The 16166-nt window shown below is 52.9% G+C and overlaps 2 long non-coding RNA genes and 2 other non-coding genes across 8 annotated transcripts; all 4 read right to left on the bottom strand.

Annotated features, from left to right (window-relative positions):
- Positions 1-4087: 4087 nt before the first annotated feature.
- On the bottom strand, positions 4088-5997 carry LOC147574376 (uncharacterized). Its single transcript, XR_015244181.1, has 2 exons — positions 5845-5997; positions 4088-4242 (listed from the first exon to the last, which is right to left on the bottom strand). It is a non-coding gene; the product is annotated as an uncharacterized LOC147574376 (long non-coding RNA).
- Positions 5998-6231: 234 nt separating this feature from the next.
- On the bottom strand, positions 6232-6422 carry LOC112854230 (U2 spliceosomal RNA). Its single transcript, XR_003222960.1, has one exon. It is a non-coding gene; the product is annotated as a U2 spliceosomal RNA (small nuclear RNA).
- A 1808-nt stretch (positions 6423-8230) lies between these two features.
- On the bottom strand, positions 8231-14911 carry LOC147574375 (uncharacterized). 5 transcript variants are annotated; one of them, XR_015244177.1, is made up of 4 exons: positions 14717-14911; positions 12927-14586; positions 10435-11543; positions 8231-8980 (listed from the first exon to the last, which is right to left on the bottom strand). It is a non-coding gene; the product is annotated as an uncharacterized LOC147574375 (long non-coding RNA). The 5 variants fall into 5 exon arrangements; XR_015244178.1 differs by having other exon boundaries at positions 12927-14390; positions 14717-14910; XR_015244180.1 differs by lacking the exon at positions 14717-14911 and having other exon boundaries at positions 10435-10616; positions 10723-11543; positions 12927-14705.
- Positions 14036-14226, bottom strand: LOC112854217 (U2 spliceosomal RNA). The gene has a single exon (XR_003222953.2). It is a non-coding gene; the product is annotated as a U2 spliceosomal RNA (small nuclear RNA).
- Positions 14912-16166: the final 1255 nt, after the last annotated feature.

The raw sequence follows: 16166 nt of genomic DNA, 5'->3' as shown, positions 1-16166 counted from the left end.
AGGAGTCCGCTGCTTGAGTAGCAAACAGCGTTTTTGCCAGTCACTTCTCTGGAAGCTTCGTCTCCTCGCTGAAGACCACGTCCTGATAGAACCTAACCTAACGCGGGGTCTGTTTTGAGCACTTTTCCCTCCCCACTCCCACCAGCCCCACTATGATACGGTACGGTACGGGAGTATGTCCTGGTCTGTACCCTGCCTCCCTTCCCACACCCTGCCCCGCCCCCTCGATACCCCAGCTGCGGACGACTGGGAAGATCCCACCTGGACCCCTCTTTCCACCTCTCTGGCGGCCCGTGCACTTAGCCCCGTGCCCAGCACCTAAATATTTGTTGAATGGATGAACGAATGGACATGGATTCAACGAGGTGATCTATCGACCAAGCAAGCTCACCCAGCCAGTGGCCCAACGGTCATCCTGATGGCTCTTGGGGCCTCTCCAACACAAGACCTCTCTGCTTGGTTCCACGTTCTTCAGTTACTAGCCACTTTATGGTTTCCCAGCTGTTTTGACCCTCAAGACACTCCCATTCCTGGCAAAGGACCGTCTCCCGAGGAACCGAGTGCACTGATCGGCCTCTTGGGAGTTAACTGACTGCAGGGTAGCTGGAGTCAGTACCCCTGCCCCGCCGTGCCCCCCGTGGCCCGCACAAACCGACACACACGGGCGGTGGCGCCTGAAAAGCTACGGCTGGCACCAGCCTCACCCAAGAGCCATGTACCTCCACCCAGCTGTTGCACCCTCCTGGTCCCTGGCGCTGTCGCCCCGAAAGCGTCTCCAGCCACGGGTCAGGGACGGGGATGGGGACTCTGAGAGCACCCTGAGAGTTCTCAAGCAGCGTCTGTGTCTGCAGCCTGGCAAACCCAGTAGCTCGTCAGACTCTCGGATTTTCACCAAGCGCTCAGGTTGTAAACTCTCTCTCAGTACCGTTCTAGATGCGCATTTCTCTCTTTACGCTACCTCTTTGTTCATCTTTGCACCTCTGTATGTGAAAACCCACATTTGTCATCTTTCCCCCGAAGTGCGTGACTTTGCCCACGTTTCATCAGGTCGTTTTTTCTTTTTCCTCTTTGTCTTTAATGTTGATCATTATTATTTTTTTTAATTTTGGAGACAGACCGACCAGACAGAGACAGAGAGACAGCACGAGCGGGGGAGGGGCAGAGAGAGAGGGAGACAGGGCCAGGGCGTTGGAAGCAGGCTCCAGGCGCCGAGCTGTCAGCACAGTGCCGGACGCGAACTCGGAACAAGCCTCGAGATCATGACCTGAGCTGAAGTTGGTGCTTAACCCACTGAGCCACCCAGGTGCCCCTCTTTTTTTTTTTTTTTTTTTTTTTTTTCTGATCCCATTCTGGCATCTCCTATATAATTTGGAGAAAAAACCCTGCCTGTGGTTTTGACTGGCAAATATTTATTCCCCTTTCCGTTTTTGTTGTTGTTGTTTTGTTTCTGGATTGTTGTTGTCGTTGTTGTTTTTAAAGTAGACTCCATGCCCAACGTGGGGCTTGAACGTGAGGCCCTGAGACTGCGAGCGGCATGCTCTACACACCGAGCCCGCCAGGCGCCCCCTTTTAAAAATATTGTACAGACATGAGGGGTGCCTGGGTGGCTCAGTCGGTTAACCATCCGACTTCTGCTCTGGTCATGAACCCATGATCTCAAGGTCCCTGAGTTGGAACCCCGCCTGAGGCTCTGCGCTGACATCTCGGAGCCTGGAATCTGCTTCAGATTCTGTGTCTCCCCGGGGCGCCTGGGTGGCTCAGTCGGTTAAGCCTCCGACTTCGGCTCAGGTCATGATCTCACACCTTGTGAGTGCCAGCCCCGCATCAGGCTCTGTGCTGACAGCTCAGAGCTCAGAGCCTGGAGCCTGCTTCGGTTTCTGTGTCTCCCTCTCTCTCTCTCTCTCTCTCAGCCCTTCCCCCGCGCTCGCTCTCTCTCTCTCTCTCTCTCTCTCAAAAAATAAACATTAAAAAAAAAAAAAGGATTCTGCGTCTCCCCCTCTCTCTGCCCCTCCCCCGCTCACTCTCTGTCTCTCTCAAAAATAAATAAACATTAAAACATTTTTTTAAACTGTACAGACATGAATGTTACATATTCACATTGACCAATGTTTTGTAAAAGTTGGACTACCGGAGTCTGAGTCCTAGGCGGCATTGGGTCCTCTGGAAAGAAGCTGCTGGGACTGAGTGAGGCGTGCAGGAGGTTGATTGGGGGTGCGGGGGGTGGAGGGTTAATAAGATAGAGGGAGGAGGCAGGTGTGGGCAAGGAGGGCCTCAGAGCTCTGAGCAACCGGACAAAGCCTTGGCCAGTCAAAGGGAGGCCTCTGGAAACAAAGTGAGCCGGCTAGAGGAGCCCCGCATGTGAAAACCCGGTAGAAATGGCCAGTAGATATGGTCGGGCCCCAGTACCCCATGGAGCCCCGTACCACCCCCCCCACCCCCACCCCCACCCCCACCCCGCTCCGCTCCCCCACTGAGGGCCCCGAGAGAAGCAGTGCCGGCCCCGTGTGCGACCTCCGCGGCCACCACTGCAGCCCCCGCTGTTCACGTGCCGTCGTGCCAGGTCCGGGGTGGCCAAGAAAGGGCCGGCGGGGCCATTTCCTCTGTTGGCTGTCCAGTGGCTCTTATTCCTGCTCGGGCTCGACCCTGATACCCTACGTTCATCTTAGGACTGATGGACAGTCCGGGGCCCTGGTCTCTGACGGTCCCATGGTAAGCATCCGTCTCTACAAAGGCCCAGCAGCATGCCGGGAGCTGCTTTTCAGAAGGTGGAGAGGTCTCTGGCGTTTGGGGCCTGGAGGGGAGGAGGCCTGGCTCCAGAACCCGAAGGGAGGGGAGCCCCCCCCCCGCCCCCACCATGTGACCCTTCGCCCCCGTGGTGGTTTTGCCATAAACTCCACACCTCCACACAGCATCTCTTCCTTCACGGACCCGCCCGCGGCCGCCAACACGGTGGGGTCCGCCGGATGCTGTGGCCCCAACAGCAGGGCTGCCCCTCTGCACCTCGCAGGCCTTCAGAGCCCTTCTCTCTCTGCTCCGCACCCGCCTCCCAAGGTGAGGGTCTCCGACGTCCCGCGGTGCGTGAGCCCAAGCAGGGTGTCTACGTGTGGAGTGGGTTGCTTCCAGAACCCGCAGAGGCCCACCGGGCCCTGGGTTTCCTTCTCTTTCAGCGGCGGCGGGTGTATAAAGAGGAAGCAGTTTTTCGGGACTTTGGAGGGGATGTCCCACAATGGGAGTCCTTAAACGCTGTGCTGCCCTGTTTCTTTCACTGTAGGGTTTCCCTCCCTCTCTGACTGCGGGGCACCGGAGTGCCTGTATCTCTTGATGGCCTCTGGTGCGCCAGCCGCCCAGCTCATCCTGTCCCGTCGGTGTGATGCCACAGAGGGGATAGATTCGATACTGGGGTCTCTGGGATGAGCGGGTGGCCCAGGCCCCTTGGCCCCTCGGAGACTCGGGGGCACAGAAGGGGTGACGTTGCCCCAGGGTGGGGGGCAGATGTCAGCCTATAACTAAGTAACTGTGCTTTTCTCCCCACCCCCCACCCCCCACCCCCGCAACCCGCCGGCCGACTGTCTATCCTTTGCCCATTTTCTGTTGCCTGTTCAACTGTAGGGTATCCATTCCCAGGAACTCAGAAACGGACGCCTGGCATCGGTTAGCCCAGGGTGTGCTTTGCTGGCAACGGGGTGTGCCCAACCCATGAGAAGAAATCCTCTGCGGGGGTTTTAGAAATTTCAGTTCAGGAGACGATCCCGGATGCCACCATGATCGGTTGCTCCGCTTTCTCTGTCGGGGACTGTAAGGTTTCTCGGGGTAGGGAGGCCCGTCTGCCTCTTTCATACCTAGGCATCTGTCTCTCGGTCTTAGCACACAGCAGTCATTCAAGACATGTTTCCTGAACGCATAAACCCCGATTGGTAACACTCGCTCGTTGGTTCCCCCTGCCTTCTATCAGCACCCCAGGAGCCTAACTTAATACTCCAACCATCCAGTCCCAAACGTGCTCAAACTTGCTAGCACTTGGGGAGAAGGAAAAGAAATGAGTGGGAAAGGGGAGGTCCGGAGTCTCATGAGGCTAAGGAGGCATGGAGAGATGACATCTTGCTATTTCTGTCGGGACCTGAGGGGACCCATAAAAGGGCACATAACGACACACGGCAACAGACTAGGAACACGAGAAGAAATTACGTGGTCGGTGTGCTAGATTTGGGTGTCTCTTCTTTCTTTCCTTCTTTCTGTGTCAGCCTATGAGAGGAAAAGAAGTCTCTTTTTAAGTGGAGAGTGTCACATATTTTTCCTCATGTAGGACACAGTTTTGTAGAAGGAGGTGTATGGATTGGGTGGAGGGATACTGTTGTTAGCTAGATTCATTTTTGTTTATTGTTATTATTTACTTTAAAACATTTTACGTTTATTTATTTCGAGAGAGCGCGACCGAGCAGGGGAGGGGGAGAGCGACAGAATCCCAAGCAAGATCCGCCCTGTCAGAGCAGGGCCTCGCGTGGGGCTCAAACTCACCAACCGTGGTGAGATCATGACCTGAGCCGAAACCAAACGTCGGACGCCTAACCGACGGAGCCATCCGGGCACCCCTAGATTCCTTTTTTTTATAATCATGGGTCCCCCTCAGCGCTAGCAGAGATTTTAATCCAGATCTGCCCTAAAACAATATAGGAGTATAAAAAAGACCCGATGATTACAGGTGGACAGAAACTGCAGGGAACCCTGGAAATGTCCGCCAACACAAAGGTATTTTTTTAATCAAGAGTGCACATTGTGGGGGCGCCCGGGCGGCTCAGTCGGTGAAGTGCCTGACTAGGGCTCAGGTCATGATCATCTATCTCATGGTTCCTGAGTTCCGGCCCCGCATCAGGCTTTCCGCTGTGAGCACAGAGCCCGTTTTGGATCCTCCGTTCCCCTCTTCTCTCTCTGCCCCTCCCCTGCTTGTGCTCTCTGCCTCTCTCCAAACAAACAAAGTGTAAAAACCTTAAACAAAACAAAACAAAACAAAACAAAACGTGTGTACATCGTGGGTGCTCCACAAATGTATTTCCCGTGAATGGAAACCCTGGGAGAGACAAGTGAGCGAGCAGGAACTCTCCGTTTTCACTGTGGGCACGAGCCACAGCCACTTGTAAACGTAAGGCCTTTCTCTAGTTGTGGCAGCGGACTGTCAAGAGGCCTGAAGGGGAAGCATCTCCCTGACAAGACAGAAAGTGGGTACTTTATACCAGGCGTTGGCCGACTACAGCCAGTAGTCCGCTCTTGTAAGGTGCACTCTTGTAAGGTCCGCTCTTGTAAGGTGCACGTTAACAACGGATCGTACATTTTTAAAGGGTTGTGAAAGAAGGAATATGTCACAGAGACCTTTGGGGGGGGGCCCGTGGAGCCTCAACTTTCTACGATGTGGCTGGCCCTTTAGAGAGAAAGCATGCCCCCCCACCCGCCCCCGTCTCATACCACCAACGGTGAGGTTAAGAAAACATTTCACCTTTGTGCAGCAGGCAAAAGGGAGCACGGTTGAGAAGGTATGTCACTTTGTAGGTATGGACCTCCTACGATGATAACCTTCCGCTTAAAAAATGACCACCGACTTGGGGCGCCTGGGTGGCTCAGTCTGGTTGGGCCTCGGACTTCGGCTCTCAGATCATGATCTGGCAGTTCGTGGGTTCCGGCCCGTGTCGGGGCGGGGGGGGGGGGGGGGTCTCTCTCTGACCCTCTTCCGCTCACACTTTGTCTCTTTGAAAAACCCTCTTCCGCTCACACTCTGTCTCTTTGAAAAACAAGTAAACACTAAAATTAAGACAAAACAAACAAACCACCTGCTTACAGTATTCAGTCATTTACATGCCATAGACCCCACTCAGGAGCACGACCAGGAGACGGAAGTAGTAAGAGAGGTGGTCCCGTGTCGGGTTTGGTCGGACTCCACATCCGTCCAGCCTGGGAGCAAGAATTTGGAAGCTTAAGCCCCAACAGCAGGTGTCTTTGCAAACTAACTCCTAGCCGGTACTCCCCAAAAGATGCAGCTGAGAACAACGATTTCGGGGGGGGGGGGGGGGGGGAGAAGCTCCGCGCTATCTTACAGGCGCCCGTCGTGCACGCCAGCCTCTAAGAGAAGGAAAGGAACTGCCGAGGTTAGGCGCACCCACCACCCACACCCGCAGGACCCCAATCAGTTTGGTAACTGCGCGCTGATCTTAAACACCACAAGTACCACCTCCCCCCAAGACGGAGGAGGACACCGTTCCTGGAAGTACTGCAATACCAGGTCGATGCGTGGAGTGGACGGAGCAAGCTCCTATTCCATCTCCCAGCTCCAAAAATCCATTTAATATATTGTCCTCGGATAGAGGACGTATCAGATATTAAACTGATAAGAACAGATACTACACTTGATCTTAGCCAAAAGGCCGAGAAGCGATACCGGCTCTGCTCGCCTCCCCGCCACCACCCTGCCGTCATCCACATTGCACTCACGGTGAGCCGGGTCACCCTCCTTCGAGGTCTCACTTCCCTCGCTTCTCGGACTTTGGTATGGGAGCCACACTAGGCAGCAGGCTCTTGTGCAGATTTTTAAATCTCTGCCTTTTAAAAGAGAAATTGTGTTCTCTGTCGTTGCTTCGTCGCGCTCCCCCAGAGGCCATTTCTCATTTGAATGCCCCCGCCCCTTCCGCGCGGCCAGGTGTAACCGCGCCCACCATTTCCCAGTTCTCTTGAAGGGCTTTGTGGGCTGGAGCAGAACCTAGGTTGAGGCCAAGCTCCCAGTTGGTTTAAAGCTTTTGCCTGCGTAAAGGCAGGACCAAGGGGGAGGTGGGGATGGGGGTCTGGGAACTGGGGAGTGTGTGGAAGGGGGCTGGAGCAGAGTGGTCCGAGTTTGAAGAACGTCGTCCGTCCCGTCATCACTGTAGGACCCTACGGGGCTTGCTGTCTCCAGGGTGCTGGGAACCGAGAAGCGCCCGGCTGAGGTCTCCTGGAAAGGGCTCCAGAGAGAAGTTGGGACCGGAGATTGGGCCCTAACAGGGCTGCTACCCTGCCTTGGTCAGCAGGGCTCTTGGGCAAACTACTTGACCCGACCCCAGTCGAGCCTCAGTGTCCCGGGTCCAGACGTGGAAACCTTCGTGCCTTCCTGAATGGGGTCGAGGGAGCACGGAACGTAGCTAATGAGGTGACCTCAATTTAAGCCGTCTAGAATATGGGTCCTGGGTCCCACGAGGTACCAGTGAAGGGGCCATCGATTGTGACACCGAAACAACGGAGCGGCAGTACACAATCCAATAGGACACATTGGTTGTTTGGGTCCGACTTGTGCCCAGTGCTTTCTTTTCGGGTCAAACTTGCAAAGTTTACCTACAGATGGAACAGTTGAGACAGAGAGGTTAAGCAATTTGTCCAAGACCACACAGCTTAGTTGGTGAAGAGGCTGGGTAAGGTCTAGAAAGCCAAGAGCTCAGGGCCTGGAAAGAGCACGGGGGGGGGGGGGGGGGGGGGGGAGCAAGAAAGAAAGAGAAAAGTTATTCTTGTGTGTCCAGCCCAGGAGGAGACTAAGCGTTGGCTGAGCCTGACACACAGGTAGGTGTGCGGGCGCGGACAGGACGGAAGCCATCTAAACCCAGTTTGCCTAGTGTGACCTAGCGTGGACCTTGTCCTCCTCGCTTCACCCTCCGCCTTCAATAAACCATTTGCCCATTGTCCTGTAAACTAAGAGATGATGAGATGAGAAATCATTAGACAGAATTATTAGGAATAACGACACGTGGGGTGCCTGGGTGGCTCAGTCGGTTAAGCGCCCCACTTTGGCTTTGGTCCTGATCTTCAAGGTCGGTGAGTTGGATGGAGCCCCTCATCCGGCTCTGCGCCAACAGCACGGAACCTGCTTCGGATCCTCGGATCCTCGGGTCTCCCTCTCTCTCCGCCCCTCCCTCGATCGTGCGCTCATGCGCGCGCTCGCCCCCCCCCCCCCCCCAATAAACAAACAAACAAAGAAACAAACATTTTTTTACAAAGAGGGAATAACAAGACATGTTTGGTACGTAGCATATCTGTGAGAACCAAGCACAGGGAAACACCTCAGGCCATTCACTTCTCTGTAGCTCCTCATCTGGAAAGCGAGAGTACTAACAGCAAGCATATAATCTTAATCTTCCCTCCTCCACTCAGGGCCCCTGTTCTCCCTTGCCTGTTTTTTGTTTGTTTGTTTGTTGTTTTTTGTTCTTTATTCCATAGTCCACAGTTATATTTCCAGTGCTTAGGACAGTACCTGGCATATACTGGACACTTTGTATATTTGGTCGAATAAATGAATAAATATTATATAATGTGATCTCTACATACGGAAGGTCATCGGCAGACCTCCTGGCTTGTGGTAATTATGACCCTCACTGCGTTCTACCAACTTTCTGCTCGCTTCCACGTTTATCTGGTCATCTCGTGCGTGTGTGCTCGCTTATTCATTCATTCATTCATTCATTTATTTATTTATTTATTTATTTATTTATTTATTTATTTATTTATTTAAAGTAGGCTCCATGCCCAACATGGGGTCTGAACTCACGACCCTGAGATCATCGAGAGTCCCATGCTCTTCTGACGGAGCCAGCCAGGCGCCCCACCGGGCTCCCTCCCGGAACGTCACGGGCATCTTGATCTGTGCAGTGAGGTGCCTGGGATGGCAGACATGCATGTTCTGTCATCGCAAAGGAGTATTTCCCATTGCAAATTAATGGTTTCTCATTCCAGTTCACGCACCGGCTTCTTGTGAGTTTGGTCAAGTTACTGAGTGTCTCTATTCTTTGCCCGTTGTCCTTTAAATTGTTCATCATTTTGCATTTCCACCTCGAGCACAGAGCACACTTCCTCGTATCCGTCCTAGTATAGGGATTGGGAGTAGAAGTCTGACGTTACTTTTTCTGGATGGCTACCCAGCCGTCCCGGCATCCTATACGGAATAATAGCCCACGGACCGTCAGGTTCAGACGCCACCCTGATCATGTAAAAAAAAAAAAAAAAAAGTCCTCATACGTATTTAGATCTATTTCCGGATTTTTCTTCTCTCTCTCTCGTTTTAAAAAGATTTTAGTTTTAAGTAATCGCTACACCCAACGTGGGGCTCGAACTCACAACAACTCCAAGATCAGGAATCACATGCTCTACCCACTGGCCCGCCAGGCACCCCTGGATTTTTCTAATAAAAATTCTTCTGATAACCTGTTTTTAACATTTTTGATGCAGGCGCGCCCGGACGGCTCAGCTGGTTAAGCAACCATCGGCTCCTGATTTCGGCTCAGGTCACCATCTCACAGTTTGTGAGTTCGAGCCCCTCAATGGGCAGTGCGGAGACTACTTGGGATTCTCTCTCTGTCTCTCTCACTCAAAACACAAACATATGCATAAATAAGCAAACTTAAAATTTTTGATTCAACTGATTCTCCAGTATCACACCTACTCCGTGACTGGCACCTGTGGGCCCTGGGTCGGCAAGGGGCATCTGCCAAGCTCTTCCAGTCCTCTTCTGCTGCCATTCAGCCACCATCACACCCCCACAGAGCCTTGGGGGATGCCCACGCACAGCAGGAGGGTGTCTGCCCCCCTCCCGCCCGCTGCCAAGGACACCAACTCCAACTCCAGGCGCTCCTGAGCGTTCCCTCCTCAGGCTTGGCAGGGCTGTTGGGTCCCTGCCAGCCCAGGAGGACAGCGTCCTCAAGTCCAATCCCCACCGCGTCTGTGTTTTTTTTACCTGGCCCTGCGGCAGCCCTGCCTTCATCTCCACGTCTACCCTGTCCTCTTGCTCCTGAGCCGAAATCGGACACTCAACCGACTGAGCCACCCAGGCGCCCCTCCAGCGGGTTCTTTTTTGTCCCCTCAGCTCAGCTTTCACAACTAGTTGAAGAGACCCGGTCGGAGAGACATGCCATTTTGTTTTGTCTGACTTCCCCTCCCCTCCCCTCCGCTCTCAATTCTTCTCCCCTCTCCTTTTCCTCCAGTTACACACAAAGGCTTTTGCTTCTGTGACTCCCGTCAGAACCCGGTCCGTCTGTCTGACTTGGCAGTGGGCAAGGGAGATTGTTTTTTCTAGCAACGGCTGGCCACGTTAGGGTCACATATACCCTGTTTTAAAAATGACTCCGGGGGCGTCTGGGTGGCTCGGTCAGGTGAGCGTCCGACTCCTGATTTCAGCTTCAGATCGTGATCTCACGGTTCTTGTGTTTGAACCCCATGGCGGTCTTTGCGCTGACAGCGCACAGCCTGCTCGGACTTCTTTCTCTCTTCTTTCTCTGCCCCTCCCCCCCCCCATTCTTTCTCTCTCTCTCTCTCTCTCTCTCTCTCTCTCTCTCTCTCTCTCACACACACACACACACACACACACACACACACACACAAATAAGTAAATAAACTTAAAAAAAAAAAATACAAAAGGCCCGAGGTGGGACATTTTACCGCAGTCTCGCTGCTCAAAGCGAGGTCTCCAGATCAGCAGCATTAGGGTCCCGTGAGCATGCTGGAAACGCAGGACCACGGGCTTCTTAACAAGACTCTCCTGGCGTGTGTGTGTTTATGTGTGTGTGTGTGCATGTGCGTACGGGACCGTTTGAGAAGTGCTCGGCGACGGCACTTGATGACTGAGGGAGAGAGACCGGCAGAAGCAGCAGATATATTCCTCAGGATCTCCACTCTCACTACCGATACATGCAACCCAATTTCTCTCCACCCTTCTCTCACCCTGACCTTCTGAGTCCCTGAGGAGAGTCTGCAAACGGTTTCTAGAACCTTCTGGTGCCGAGACAGAGAAAAGGAGCCCATGACACACGAGCTAACTTTTTGGTGTTTCTTTTGTTTGAATTGTAAGTGACCGGAAGGCTCCAGGAACTGTGGATGGGATAATAAAAAAGCACAGAAGATACCGAAGGTCATTAATTAGATTCACTTGCATGTTCCTTGAGAGACAGGAGCCAAGAGGTGTGGGACTGTTCACGCTGCATTTCTTTGATGGGGCCGGGCGGTGTTACCCCAAGCCAGCCTGAAAACCCTGGATAGTTACACGTGATCAAGGCAGTTGCAAGGGCCAGAAGAGTACCTGCCCCCACCCCCCCCCCCCCAACCTCCCGCCCCGACTGCGTTCGGGATCCCGGGGCTAGAAAGAATATCAGGGTTTGTGTGCTGGACAGCAACTTTCATGCCCAGCTAGACTGGATCCATAAAACTAGTTAGACTCCCCCAAGAACCGGGCTTCAAAACTTGCCTGCCATCCTTGGGCACCCACCTTGGGCACCCACCGTGGGCCGGGTCGGCAAATCCCCACATTGTCCTTTTGGTCTTCCAACGATCCCAAAGAGAAGGTGTTACTTATCGTATTTTACGTCCAAAGAGATCCAGGCCGCCGAGGCCCCACCTCCCAACATCCTCAGCTGTCTTGCTCTGCTTCCTCCCACAGAATTAAGGGGACCCTTCGTCTTGGCTGGTTGGTTTTGCGTCTTTGCGATTGACGGGTCCTCTCGTTCCCATCCACTTTCTGAGGAAAGTGGATCAATCAGCGTTCACGATCCCCACTTAACAGATGAGAAAAGCACACTTTCAGAAAGAGATTTCAAGCTAACCGGACTTGGGAGACAGACTCAGATGTGTGGGGGGCGGATTCAAGGAGCCGGACACCTGGCTGCTGAGGGCAGAACGTTGGGTGCCTGGCCAGGGGTTTAAGATCCAAAGTGGGTTGCCAGGCAGCCGGCTCCTTTACCTGCACTGCACCGCCTCTAGGGCTGAGGCATCATCTCAGCCGATGAACCGATTTTCTTTTTCTCTTTGGGGGCAGCAGGGGGAAGCAGGGAGCAGCTGAGGGATGGACCCCCCACACACACACACACCCCCACCCCGCCGACCCCTGTGCGTCAGGACCTCCCAGCACCTTGGGAGTCATCCATCCTGTGCTTAACTTAGGTGACAGGAAAACCAAGGTCCTGAGACCGGAAGGTTCAAGGCCATCCAGGTGTCAGACACAAGAGGGTGTGTAAGCCCAGGCTTCCTGTTGAGACCCCCTCAGAGGGTAACACTCCATGATGGAGACTGATTTCATCCATCCCTTGTACTTTGACAAGTACAATTTCTTTCTTTCTTTCTTTCTTTCTTTCTTTCTTTCTTTCTTTCTTTCTTTCTTTCTTTCTCTTTCTTTCTTTCTCTCCCTTAAGTTTATTTATTTTGAGAGGGAGGGAGGGAGGGAGGGAGGAGAGAGAGAGAGAGAGAGAGAGAGAGAGAGAGAGAGAGAAAGTGTGGGAGGGCGGGGAGGGGGGAGGGAGAGAATCCCAAGCAGACTCCGTGCTGTCAGCACAGAGCCCCACGCCAGGGCTGGATCCCACAAACCGTGAGATGCTGACCTGAGCTGCATTCAAGAGCCCGGCACTTAAACAACTGAACCACCCAGGCGCCCCGGCAAGTCCAAGGTTTTGGTAAGTCTAAGATCACAAAACAGAACTGGGTAAAAATTTCCACAACTAATGGAAAAACTGGACTCAAGTAGAATAAATATTAATTACATGAGACTGAATGAGTTGAGGAGGAGGATCATTTTTATGACTTCATTGCTTGTTCTTTAATGTTTTGTGTTTCCAGATTTTTTTTGAAACCTTTTTTATCTTTTCTCTTAAGCTATCGACAATTTGGCAAATTATACCTTTGTAAACAAAGATGAAACATTTACTTTTTCTCCCTACATGATCCCTCCAGAATTCGGAAAGTTTTCAGCATTCTTCTTTCTTTTCTTTTCTAATTTTTAAAATATTTACTTACTTGTTTACTTTGAGAGACAGAGAGAGAGAGAGAGAGAGAGAGAGAGAGAGAGAGAGAACGTGAGTCGGGGAGGGGCAGAGAAAGAGGAGAATGAGAAACCCAGGCAGGCTCCGCGCTGTCAGCCCAGAGCCCGAGGTGGGGCTCAAACTCACCAACCGAGGGTTCATGACCTAGCCGAGACCAGGAGTTGGATGCTTAACTGACTGAGCCACCCAGGCGCCCCTAGATTCATTCAGTTGTTATAATCATGAGTCCTCTTGAGCGCTGGCAGAGATTTTAATCCCGATCTGCCCTAAAACATAAAAAGTCCTGGTGATGACAGGTGGAGGGAAACTGCAGGAACCACGCGTTTAAGGAAGAAACCCTGGAAACGTCCGCCAACACAAAGGTATTTAAGGAAGAGTGTACAGTGTGCGTGCTCAACAAACGTACTTAATTAACATGGATGGAAAACCCGGGAGACACAAGTGAGCAGGAACTCTCCGTTTCCACTTTGGTCACGAGCCACAGCCACTTGTAAATGTAAGGCCTTTCCCTAGTCGTGGCAGCGGACTGTCAAGAAGCCTGAAGGGAGGCATCTCCATGACAAGACACAAAGGTGTTTTATATCAGGGGTTGGCAGACTACAGCCCGCACCCACATCTGGCCCGGTCCACTCTTGGAAGGTGTGCGTCAACAACGGACACTTTTAAGGGGTTGGAAAAGAAAGAGATGTCACAGACCTCCCGGGGCCGTGAAGCCTCGGCTTTTCACTACGTGGCGACGTCCGTCTCGTACCACGAATGATGATGAGGTTAGGAAAACGTCTTACCGGGACAGAAGGTAAAAAGAAGCGCGGTTCAGGAGATACGCCACGTGGGGGTATGGGCTTCCCGCGATGGATCTCCTAGCAGCCTTCCATCGAAGAAAGAACTACCGTTTCGAGACGTCAACTGTTAAGTTTCCACACGCCCCACACAGAAACACGAAAAACAAAGAGTAGCACAGATAGGTCCACGGGGAAGACTTGTCACGGGAGTGAGCATCCCTCCCCCATACTGCGTGGAACCAAAAACCGACGACCAAAAACACACGCGCGTCTTCTCCCAAGCCACTTACCAGGGGTAGCAGGAAAATTCCCGCAGAGCGTACAACACCCCAGCCTGCAGAGAGAAAGCTCAGAGCCTCAGCAGAAAGAACACAACGCAAGCAAGTACTTGCAGGAATAACACGAAAAGGACGCAAGAACTGACTTTAGGCACCACAGATGTTGTCCCCCGAGCGGGGGTGCACCGTTCCTGGAAGTACTGCAATACCAGGTCGATGCGTGGAGTGGACGGAGCAAGCTCCTATTCCATCTCCCAGCTCCAAAAATCCATTTAATATACTGTCCTCGGATAGAGGACGTATCAGATATTAAACTGATAAGAACAGATACTACACTTGATCTTAGCCAAAAGGCCGAGAAGCGATACCGGCTCTGCTCGCCTCCCCGCCACCACCCTGCCGTCATCCACATTGCACTCACGGTGAGCCGGGTCACCCTCCTTCGAGGTCTCACTTCCCTCGCTTCTCGGACTTTGGTATGGGAGCCACACTAGGCAGTAGGCTCTCGTGCAGGTTTTTAAATCCTCTACCTTTTAAAAGAGAAACTGTGTTTCTGTCGACGCTTCGTCGCTCTCACCCAACGCCGTTCCTAATTTGAATTCCCCGCCTTTTCCCGCCCGCGGAGGCGTGGCTAAAGCGGGCCCACTGGACCCCGGGATCGCTTCCGCGCGCCGAGAGTCGAAGCCGCGCCGGGCGGTCGGTCTCCGCTTTTGTGCATAACGGAGACTAAAGACGGGACCAAAGAGGATCGGGGGTGCCGTCAAGAGGGGCCTGTGGAAGGGACCTCTTGGCGGAGGGTCTTCTTGAGGCAAGGCAAAGTCGCAAGACCCTTTCCCTAGAAACTCCGAGACCTTACCGTATTAAATTGGTCGCACGCCGGCGCAAAGACGACCTTGGTATCTGTCGGTCGAGCAGCTCCTTCTGAGTCAGGGGAGCGGCACGTCTGCGGGAGGGGCTTCCCGGAGCCGGTGGTAGCCTCCCTGCAAGGCGGAAGGCAGGTGGCAGAAAGTGTAGGGCAGGGAGGAGGCCTGCCACATCTCGGGAGGCGGGGCTGGGCCGCTGGAGGGATTCCCCCTCGCCCCCCATCCCTCCCAGCTCCAGCCCTTGCGTCTATTCCTGCTTCTTTCTGTGAATGAATCCTATCAATAGCTTTTTTAGTCCCTAGCTACTGGACAGTGCTCAGCACACATGTGGCACCAGAGAAATACTAGTTGAAAAAAAGAAATTTCGGGCGCCTGGGTGGCTCGGTGGGTTAAGGGTCCGACTCTTGACTTTGGCTCAGGTCGTGACCTCACGATTTGTGAGATGGAGCCCTGCATCGGGTTCTTCGCTGACAGCACAGAGCCTGCTTGGGATTCTCTCTCTCTCTCTCTCTCTCTCTCTCTCTCTCTCTCTCTCCCCCCCCTCCATCTCTCTCTCAGAATAAATAAATAAACTTAAATAAAAACTAAGAAAAAAAAGAAATTTGGTGAATGAATGAATGAAGTGCACATGAAACGATACATAATGGGCTTCGCTTGCACCTGGCCTGACGACATAGGACTCTTTGCGCCTCCTACTCCCAGATCTGTGTTCAGATATGTGGGTATCAGACCATCCTTTTTTTTTTTTTTTTTTTAAATTTTTTTTAACGTTTATTTATTTTTGAGAGACAGAGAATGAACAGGGGACGGGCAGAGGGAGACGGGGAGACGGAGACACAGAATCTGAAGCAGGCTCCTGACTGTGAGAGTCAGCACAGAGCCCGAGGCGGGGCTTGAACCCGGAACCGCGAGTTCAGGACCTGAGCCCAAGTTGGACACTCAAGCGACTGAGCCATCCGGGGGCCCCTGTATCAGACAGACCATCTTATACTCGCTCGTTGGGTTTTGCTGAGAGGGGGGTTGCTATCATCTGAACGCCCCAAGCAATTGTTCATCTCTCTTTGGCTTTCCTGTTCTGCCTGGTATTCTGGCCATCCGGGCGAGTGTCTCAGTCCCCGTCTGCAGCTGGATGCACCCCCCAGGGCAGGAGCGGGGTCTGTCCGGTCTCTGCTTCCAGCACCCGCCCAGGTGTGTCACATCACGTTACAGGAGATTAAGGACAAATCAGTTAACGATGAATATTGGTGCAATCCCTATCAGAATAACACCAGCATTCTTCAATAGAGCTAGAAGAAACAAGCCCCAAGTTTGTATGGAACCAGAAAAGACCCCAAATAGCCAATGCAATCTTGAAAAAGAAAACTGAAGCTGAGGCATCACACTCCCAGACTTCAAGATGTATTGCAAAGCTGTAATCATCTGGACAGTGTGGCACTCTTGCAA

This window comes from Puma concolor, chromosome E1, assembly GCF_028749965.1.
Source record: "Puma concolor isolate L17-30 chromosome E1, mPumCon1.1.hap2, whole genome shotgun sequence".
Taxonomy (NCBI): domain Eukaryota; kingdom Metazoa; phylum Chordata; class Mammalia; order Carnivora; family Felidae; genus Puma; species Puma concolor.
Note: the sequence above shows the minus strand (reverse complement) of the source record. Positions and strands in the feature narration are given on the sequence as shown.